Here is a 10765-nt window from a genome sequence, read left to right on the forward strand (position 1 = left end):
AGGCGTCCCCCAAACTTAAACACCAAAACACCTGTCAACTGATGTGTCCAAATTATTATATATTTGGACCCCTTAATTTACATTAGTTAAACCTTTAGCTTTGTTATTTTCTAATGCTTTGGTTAGTTTTAGTGTTTTTATATTTTGTAGGACAATAAGAGAGAAATGATATAATTCAAGCAAAATACAAGGAAATTCGGATGCAGCAGACTACTAGATTTAGACCTATCATAACAGGACCAAAAGATATCCGTTTTGAGAGTTTCTTAGGTCTAAATTGAAATTCAAGATGTCAGCTTTCCAACGCAACAAATTTCAGCCAGTTTAGAGATGAGTGGAGAAAGTTATGGCTGTTTTAATTTTAGTCGTTGGATCATCCCGAAAATCCGGAAGTTTGTCCATCTCTCTTATTTTATTTTATTTTGTCCTATTCCTTGTCTCCCCAAGCTGCACGTGAAGAACAAAGCTACAAAGCTGGACAGCACATATCTCCATAATGGGCAGCAACTCTACACTTATTGACAACAAAGATTGAAGAAAATTCAACAAAGTGGAAAAGTCCAAAACCAATATTTCAACAAAGTGGAAAAATCCTTGAGTTATGCATGTTACTTTCATCATAACTTTTGACTCGAAAATCATATTGCGTTGATTTTGGTGGCGTTGGAAAGCTCATGAAAAATTCAACAAATAAGTCTGAAATAGGTTTTTTCTATTTCTGACTTTTACTATGCCCAAATTGCCCCGCAATAAAAGTGCGCAAATCTGTGCGAATTTGGAGTTTGTCTTTTCCTGCTTTGATTGGATTTTCTATAAGTATAGAGGGAAGAAGAAGGAGAAGAAGGAGGGGGAGTTCCAGCAACATTATTGGGCAGAAACTTTCGGTGGACAGCAAGGGGATGGAAGGGTTTGCAACACCAAATTCTCAAAGGCTCTCCATGCATAGCTAAGCTCTTCCTAGGGTTTTGATAAACCCTATCCAAGTATCAATGGCTTAATCGTGTTGTTCTTTGAGATATTTATTTTGGGCATCGATGATTGCATAGCTATGAGAATTACAAATTTCGTAATTGTTTTTAATGCTCAATGCAATCATGATGAAATGCTTATCTTGTCTATGAGAAAGCTTATCATTTTGATTGTACTCAAATTATATTTGTCATCCAAAAAATGATAAGTGTAATGGTTATGCAATGGTATTCTTTGAACATGCAACAAGAGGTTTTGATAGTTCATGCCTAGGATAGACAAATGATGCTGCACCCTAGCTTAGGTAGATGATTTGTACTAATCTTAAGATGGGCTACACTTAATCATTGTTTGCATGTAACTAAGTTAATAAATTTGATACTTCATGCCTAGGATAGACGGATGATGCTACACCCTAGCTTAGGTAGATGATCCGTACTAGTCTTAAGATGGGGTATGCTTATTTTTAATGATGGTATTTTCTTGACACTTTGTTGTGTGATTGACAACCACACACGGGTAATATCATGACTAAAATGAACGTCCCATGTTAATGTGATGGCCATTGGTACAAGGATAGTGGTGAAATCAATTCCCTAGTTTCCCATATCATTTCATACAACTTTAACTTACTTTGTAGAATTTAATTTCTGTTAGTAGTTTACAATTTGAAAATCACAAAAAAACAACGTACTTTCCAAAGGATAAATTTGGACCGATTTTATTAAAGCTTGATGCATGCAACCAATACATTCCCTGTGGATCGACACCCTCAATATAGACATTATCATACAACGATTCGTTCTATTGCGAGTGGTATTATTATTGAAGTAGAAGAAACCAACCACATCAATTTTTGGCGCCGTTGCCGGGGAATGTTTAACGGATGCATTATTAAGTTTTTCTAGAATTGTGATAAATTTTACCCTTTGTTTTGCTTTACATTTTTTTTTTTTTTTTGTTGAATTCATAAAGTTTCTGTTTTGCTCAGTACGTATAGATTAATTTGTGCCCCTGTTTCAGTTCTGTACCAGAACAGTAAGTAAAAAAAATTCGAAATTCAAAAAAAAAAAAAAAAAAATTCAAAATTTCGAAATTTTTTTTTTAATGAGAGTCATTCTTTTTAAACAAAATTTCGGAACATCGGGCAAGTGTGCATATTTTCTTTCGTTTGTTTGTTTATGTTTTTAGTACCTTTTCTTTTTAATTTAACTTGTGTAGGTAGTGTGAATTGTAAATTAGTTTATGCTAGGTCGTCGATCTTTATCACTTCCTTTGAATTTGTGCGACCTTGAGCTTGAGCGTACTCTTAGACAAAATAGGACCAGAAGAACGGCTAGTGTGTCTAGAGAACATTCTAACTCAGTCATGGCTGATGAAGAAGAAAGACCTGTTTTGTTAAGAGATCACTATCTCCCATCCACCTACAATTCACCTTCATGTCTTCAGCTACCTAATGTCACGGTGGCTAATTATGAAATTAAGTCCAGCATAATTCAAATGCTTCCATCTTTCTATGGACTTAATAACGAAGATCCTTACAAGCACATTGATGAATTCTTAGAAATCTGTTCGACGATTAAGATGCACGGTTTCTCTGAAGATGCGTTGAGGATGCGTCTTTTCCCGTTTTCTCTGAAGGAAAAAGCCAAGCATTGGCTAAAGTCCCTTGAACCCAACATTGTCACATCATGGACTCAAATGCAGCAAGAATTCCTGAAGAAATATTTTCCCATTGGCAAAACCAATCAAATAAGGAAAACCATAATTGGTTTTTCACAATTTGAGGGAGAACAATTCCACGAGACGTGGGAAAGATTGAAGGATCTGTTAAGGAAATGCCCGCACCATGCCATTCCTAAATGGCAGCTGGTGCAATGTTTCTATGATGGCTTGACTGAGCCACATAGGCAGATGGTTGATGCCTCCTGTGGAGGTACTTTCATGATGAAGAGCGAGAATGAAGCATGGATTCTATTTGACAATTTAAGTGAAAACTCTATGCAACATGCTTCTACTAGTCGTAGGACACCTGCTCCCAAAGCCCCAAAGACTGAAAGTCTTTTTGAAGCAAGTACTCCATTTGATGTAACCACTAAGGTGGATGCATTATCTAGGAAGATAGACCAGCTCATGGCAGCCGGCTTTGCACCTACTTCCTCTTCACACATTTCTCTACAACAAGAACCCTGCTCATTCTGTTCTAGCACTATGCATCACGTGAGAGATTGTCCTACGGCTGGGCAATTCTCTGAGCTTTCGACAGAGCAAGTTAATGCTACTTTCTCTATACCGGGGAATGATCCTTATTCCAATTCATATAACCCGGGATGGAGAAATCACCCAAATTTTTCATGGCGAGTGCAAGCGACAGACAATTCTGCGCCACAGCATCCCAATCAAGCCTCCCGACCACCATCCAATATTTATCATCCTCCCCACCAACAAGCTCAATCAGTTCCATATCCTCCTAGGAACTCTGCTTTTGAGGATAAAGTGCTGGCCGCTCTCGGAAAACTTGAGTCACAAACTCAGTTGCTGAATTCTCATTCTCAATCAATTTCCAAGTTAGAAACCCAAATTGGTCAACTAGCTAATACTCTCAATAGGAGAATGGAAGGGACTCTGCCAAGCCAACCCGTGATGAACCCTAAGGGACAATGTATGATTGATGAGAATACTGCTAGCAACTCTCATCATGACCAAGTCCAAGCAGTCACTGTACTGAGGAGTGGAAAAACTGTGGACAACAAGGTGGAGGAGAAGAAAGATGAAGAATCTGAACCATCCAAGAAGCTGACCCAAGCAAAAGACAAAAGAGGAATGCAAGATGACATTCCTATTTCTGAAGTGCCTTACGCACCTAAGGCTCCATTTCCAGAGCGCCTGAGAGAGTCCACTCAATTTGGGAAGCAAGGAGAGAAGATCCAGGACATGCTTGAGATCTTCAAGCAAGTGAAAATTAACATCCCTCTGCTAGATGCTATCAAGCAAATTCCTTCATATTCCAAGTTTCTCAAGGACTTGTGCACTCAAAAGCGCAAAACAAAGAGTCATACCCCAAAGAAGGTTGTTCTAACTGAACAAGTCAGTTCCCTCCTGCAGCATAACATTCCTTTGAAATACAAAGATCCTGGTACTCCCACCATTTCTTGTACAATTGGAGACCACACGATAGGAAAAGCCCTCCTTGACTTGGGCGCAGGCGTGAATCTACTTCCTTACTCTGTGTACCTGCAGTTAGGCTTAGGAGAACTCATGCCCACCACTGTTATCTTGCAGCTAGCGGACCGATCTGTCAAGAGACTGCGGGGAATAATTGAAGATGTAATCATTCAAGTGGACAAATTTTATTTCCCCGTGGATTTCATTGTTTTAGATACTGAGCCAGTCCCTAACACTGACAAGATGATTCCTGTTATTCTCGGCCGACCTTTCTTAGCCACGGCCAATGCTTGCATTGATTGTAGAACAGGGATTATGGAGATAACTTTTGGGAATATGAAAGTCAAGCTGAATATTTTCAATGCCTTCCAACAGCCCCCAGATGCAGCTGAGTGTTCTTTTGTTGACCTCATTGATGAATCAGTTGAAGAAGTACTGCCCCACCTGTTGACGAAGGACCCTCTTGAAGCTTGTTTGAACCATTTCAGCAGTGAAGATTTTGATGTTGAGCAGTACATTGGTGAAGTTCATTCTCTGCTCGACACTGCTGACCAGATTGATTGCCCTCCATGGAAATTGGCTAAAGAAGCACTGCCCTTGACTTCAGGGACCCCTCCCATTCCTTCTTTAGAATCTCCACCAAAGCTTGAGTTAAAGCCTCTTCCGGATAAACTCAAGTATGCATTCTTAGGTTCGGATGACACTCTCCCTGTGATCATTGCGTCTGACTTACAAGAAGATCAGGAGAGTGAATTGATAAATGTGCTGAAGGAGCACAAAGAAGCAATTGGTTGGACGATAGCAGATTTAAAGGGAATCGACCCATCCATTTGTATGCATCGCATCCACTTGGAAGATGATGCCAAGCCTTCTCGCGAGGCACAACGTCGATTGAACCCTAACATGAAAGAAGTTGTAATGAAGGAAGTTGTGAAGCTGTTAGATGCAGGCATGATTTATCCCATCTCTGACAGTAAATGGGTGAGTCCCATTCATGTTGTGCCAAAAAGATCAGGAGTGACGGTAGTTAAGAACAAAGACAATGAGTTGATACCAACCCGAGTCCAATCGGGATGGAGAGTTTGCATTGACTACCGTAAGTTAAACTCAATGACCAGGAAAGACCATTTTCCTCTCCCCTTCATTGATCAAATGGTGGAACGTTTAGCTGGCCATGCCTACTATTGTTTCCTTGATGGATATTCCGGCTACAACCAAGTTCCCATGGACCCTGAAGACCAAGAAAAGACCACTTTTACTTGTCCTTTCGGAACGTTTGCTTACCGACGCATGCCCTTTGGGTTATGCAATGCACCTGCTACTTTTCAACGGTGCATGATCAGCATTTTCTCTGATATGGTAGAGCGTTATCTCGAGGTGTTTATGGATGATTTTTCGGTTTTCGGTTGTTCTTTCAAAGAATGTTTGCACCATCTGAATCTTGTGCTGATACGATGTAAAGAGAAGAATTTGATTCTTAACTGGGAGAAATGCCATTTCATGGTGAAACAAGGAGTTGTGTTGGGGCATGTTATCTCCCCACGTGGCATTGAAGTTGATAAAGCAAAGGTTGACTTAATCTCTAACCTTCCGCCTCCACGGACGGTAAAAGAAATTCGATCTTTCTTAGGACATGCCTGATTCTATAGGAGATTCATCAAGGACTTTAGCAAAATTTCCAGGCCTTTGTCCAGTTTGCTTGCCAAAGATGCCCCATTCCTCTTTGATGATAAATGCTGTCAAGCATTCCAGACTCTGAAAACGGCTCTGACATCCGCTCCAATCATCCAGCCACCAAACTGGAATATGCCTTTCGAGATAATGTGTGATGCTTCAGATTATGCAATTGGTGCTGTTTTGGGGCAACGTATTGACAAACTTCCCCATGTCATCTATTATGCCAGCAGAACTCTAAATGATGCATAACTCAATTATTCTACCACTGAAAAAGAGTTGTTGGCAGTTGTTTTTGCTCTAGACAAGTTCAGATCTTACTTGTTGGGCTCAAAGGTCATAGTCTATTCGGATCATGCCGCATTGAAGTATCTTTTGTCTAAAAAAGATGCTAAATCTCGTCTTGTCCGGTGGATTTTGCTACTACAAGAATTTGACATTGAAATTCGGGACAAAAAGGGTTCCGAAAATTTGGTAGCTGACCATTTGTCTCGGCTGATTGTGGACTACAATGAGGATACTTTGCCCATTGCTGAGACATTCCCTGATGAGCAGCTCATGCACATTGCTCAAATCTCTGTACCTTGGTTTGCGGATATCGTTAATTATCTTGTCACTGGCCAAATGCCCTTGCATTGGACTAAGCAAGATAGACTTAAGTTATTGACCAGGGTGAAACACTTCTTCTGGGACGATCCATACTTGTTTAAGTATTGTCCCGATCAAATCATTAGGAGATGTATCCCAGAAAATGACCAATCCAATGTCATCTCCTTTTGTCATGACCATGCCTGCGGGGGCCATTTTAGTGCTCGAAAGACCGCTGCAAAAATTTTGCAGTGTGGATTCTATTGGCCTTCCATTTTTCGTGACGCCCATACTTATTGTGCAGCTTGTGAGCGCTGTCAGAAGTTAGGGCGCATTTCTCGACGGAATATGATGCCTCTCAACCCAATTCTTATAATTGAAATCTTTGATGTTTGGGGCATCGATTTCATGGGACCTTTCCCTAGCTCCTATGGTAATCTTTTTATTCTTGTCGCTGTTGATTACGTGTCAAAATGGGTGGAAGCCAAGGCTTGCAAAACAAATGACCAAAAGGTTGTGGTTCAATTCTTGAAAGACAATATTTTTGCTCGCTTTGGTACTCCACGGGCTATCATTAGTGATGGAGGCAAGCATTTTTGCAATAGGGTTTTCAACCTTCTCATGAAGAAATACGGGATAACCCATAAGGTTTCCACCGCCTACCATCCGCAAACAAGCGGTCAAGTGGAAGTATCTAATCGGGAGATCAAGCGCATCCTGGAAAAGACAGTGAATCCCACAAGAAAAGATTGGTCAATGAGATTAAATGATGCACTGTGGGCATATCGGACTGCTTTCAAGACTCCCATTGGTATGTCCCCATACCGCCTTATTTTTGGAAAAGCTTGCCACCTCCTAGTGGAGCTGCAACACAATGCATATTGGGCCATCAAACGGCTTAATTTTGATCTCCACGAGGCGGGTTCTCAGAGGAAACTCCAGCTTGATGAGTTGGAGGAAATTCGGAATGATGCGTACGATTGTGCGAAGCTCTACAAGGATAAAATGAAGAAGATTCATGATCAACAAATTTTGAGAAAATCCTTTGAAATTGGTCAAAAAGTTCTTCTCTATAATTCTCGTTTGCATCTTTTCCCGGGAAAACTCAAATCTCGATGGACCGGGCCGTTTATCGTTCGTACCATTTCGACCCACGGAGCCATTGAGATTGAGGATCCCAAGAACGGTAATACATTCAAAGTAAATGGCCAAAGGTTGAAACCGTTCTTGGAATTGAAAAATCCAGAAGTAGAGGAAATGCTACTGGACGACCCCGTCTATCACGACTGATTGGGGGACGGTCGGGCTAACGACGTTAAACTTAGCGCTTGGTGGGAGGCAACCCATCCATTTAGTATTGTGTTTGTTTACATTCAGTTCATTTTTTTTTATTATTATTTTCGGTAGTAGTTTTTATTTACTAACACTCCATCCGTGCATTTCATGATGCCTAGTCCATTATACGGCTGGAGTAGTGTTGTGTTTTTCAGGACAGATGCACCTACATCTAAGTTTGGGGGAGTTCAATTCGCCCCATCTTTTCCTTCTCTCCCGGCAATGTATCTCTATTCACACATTGGGGACAATGTGCCATTCAAGTTTGGGGGTAAGGAATGTCCTTTTGTTTATACGCTTTGTTTAAAAAAAAAAAAAAAAAAAAAAAAAAAAAAAAAAATCTGAGAATGTGTGACATTTTAACTCTGATTTGCATTCATTGGTGAGTTTAAAGTTATGAACACATGATCATTGACTAGGATAGCTGAATTGGTTACTTGTTTTTGAATATGCAATGATATCACATGTTTGACCTTGCACTAAACACAGAGCACACTAGCATATACTTGTGAGGGATGAAATGTGAAACCGAATATGTATGTGTTTGATGTCTTAGATTTCAATCGGTTGACGTGTTGGGTGAGTACCTTGGCATCTGTGTATAGTTTTTTTTTTTTTTTTTTAAAAAAAAAAAAAAAAAATTAAAAAAAAAATATATAAAAAAAAAAATTCTAAGCCTTTTGTTGAGTAACCGGGCCTCTTGCCTCATTAAGCAGTGAGTGTTCGCGTCAAAAAACAAGAAGTTTGGAATTGTTAATAGAGAGCTAAGGGCTAGTTTTAGCTTCGTAGCCTTTTTGACTCGAGTTATTAAATCTTTAAGGGTGTTTTACACCTAATGCCCTAAAGCCATCTGGCTTGGGAGTCATTGGTCTAAAGCTCGTTACATGGGTCAATTAGAAAGCTTAAGGAAGCTGGACATTGCACAGTCCACACGAATGAAAAAAAAAAAAAAAAGAAAAAAAAAAGAAAAAAAAGAAAAAGAAAAAAAATATATATATATTTAGTGAGTTAATTTTCTATTGCCTCGGTTGTCATCCAATGGGGATTCCAATGGATTTTGAGCATTGAATCATGTATATAGGAATTGCATTGAAACCTCATAGTCACGTGTTAGTTCACTTTACACCAAGGGAATGTGTGGTATTTCAACTGTTCATTTATGAGTGATTTAATTCAAGCTTACTCTAGAATTTCGAAGATGGAGTTTGTGATTTTAAACTTGCCCATGAATAAAAACCATGATTTCTACAACACTGCATTCTTGGCAAAGTGTTTGCGGGTGTCACTTCTGTTAAACCCTCACGAGACTTCACTCGTCCACTAGGGATGCCTAGGGGTTTAAAAGGCTTATTGCATATGCTAAATGCAATCGTCTCTCCCACGAAAGAGGATTTATGTTTCTTGTGTTGATTTTATTTTTCATTTTGTTTTGCTAAGGGACTAGCAAAATGTAAGTTTGGGGGTATTTGATGTGTCCAAATTATTATATATTTAGACCCCTTAATTTACATTAGTTAAACCTTTAGCTTTGTTATTTTCTAATGCTTTGGTTAGTTTTAGTGTTTTTATATTTTGTAGGACAATAAGAGAGAAATGATATAATTCAAGCAAAATACAAGGAAATTCGGATGCAGCAGACTACTAGATTTAGACCTATCATAACAGGACCAAAAGATATCCGTTTTGAGAGTTTCTTAGGTCTAAATTGAAATTCAAGATGTCAGCTTTCCAACGCAACAAATTTCAGCCAGTTTAGAGATGCGTGGAGAAAGTTATGGCTGTTTTAATTTTAGTCGTTGGATCATCCCGAAAATCCGGAAGTTTGTCCATCTCTCTTATTTTATTTTATTTTGTCCTATTCCTTGTCTCCCCAAGCTGCACGTGAAGAACAAAGCTACAAATCTGGACAGCACATATCTCCATAATGGGCAGCAACTCTACACTTATTGACAACAAAGATTGAAGAAAATTCAACAAAGTGGAAAAGTCCAAAACCAATATTTCAACAAAGTGGAAAAATCCTTGAGTTATGCATGTTACTTTCATCATAACTTTTGACTCGAAAATCACATTGCGTTTATTTTGGTGGCGTTGGAAAGCTCATGAAAAATTCAACAAATAAGTCTGAAATAGGTTTTTTCTATTTCTGACTTTTACTATGCCCAAATTTCCCCGCAATAAAAGTGCGCAAATCTGTGCGAATTTGGAGTTTGTCTTTTCCTGCTTTGATTGGATTTTCTATAAGTATAGAGGGAAGAAGAAGGAGAAGAAGGAGGGGGAGTTCCAGCAACATTATTGGGCAGAAACTTTCGGTGGACAGCAAGGGTATGGAAGGGTTTGCAACACCAAATTCTCAAAGGCTCTCCATGCATAGCTAAGCTCTTCCTAGGGTTTTGATAAACCCTATCCAAGTATCAATGGCTTAATCGTGTTGTTCTTTGAGATATTTATTTTGGGCATCGATGATTGCATAGCTATGAGAATTACAAATTTCGTAATTGTTTTTAATGCTCAATGCAATCATGATGAAATGCTTATCTTGTCTATGAGAAAGCTTATCATTTTGATTGTACTCAAATTATATTTGTCATCCAAAAAATGATAAGTGTAATGGTTATGCAATGGTATTCTTTGAACATGCAACAAGAGGTTTTGATAGTTCATGCCTAGGATAGACAAATGATGCTGCACCCTAGCTTAGGTAGATGATTTGTACTAATCTTAAGATGGGCTACACTTAATCATTGTTTGCATGTAACTAAGTTAATAAATTTGATACTTCATGCCTAGGATAGACGGATGATGCTACACCCTAGCTTAGGTAGATGATCCGTACTAGTCTTAAGATGGGGTATGCTTATTTTTAATGATGGTATTTTCTTGACACTTTGTTGTATGATTGACAACCACACACGGGTAATATCATGACTAAAATGAACGTCCCATGTTAATGTGATGGCCATTGGTACAAGGATAGTGGTGAAATCAATTCCCTAGTTTCCCATATCATTTCATACAACTTTAACTTACTTTG

At 39.0% G+C, this 10765-nt stretch overlaps 1 pseudogene; it reads left to right on the forward strand.

Moving 5' to 3' along the window:
- The first annotated feature begins 2098 nt into the window (after positions 1-2098).
- Positions 2099-8324, forward strand: LOC133865315 (uncharacterized; annotated as a pseudogene).
- The last annotated feature ends 2441 nt before the right edge of the window (positions 8325-10765 follow it).

This window comes from Alnus glutinosa, chromosome 4 (genome assembly GCF_958979055.1).
Source record: "Alnus glutinosa chromosome 4, dhAlnGlut1.1, whole genome shotgun sequence".
Lineage (NCBI taxonomy): Eukaryota > Viridiplantae > Streptophyta > Magnoliopsida > Fagales > Betulaceae > Alnus > Alnus glutinosa.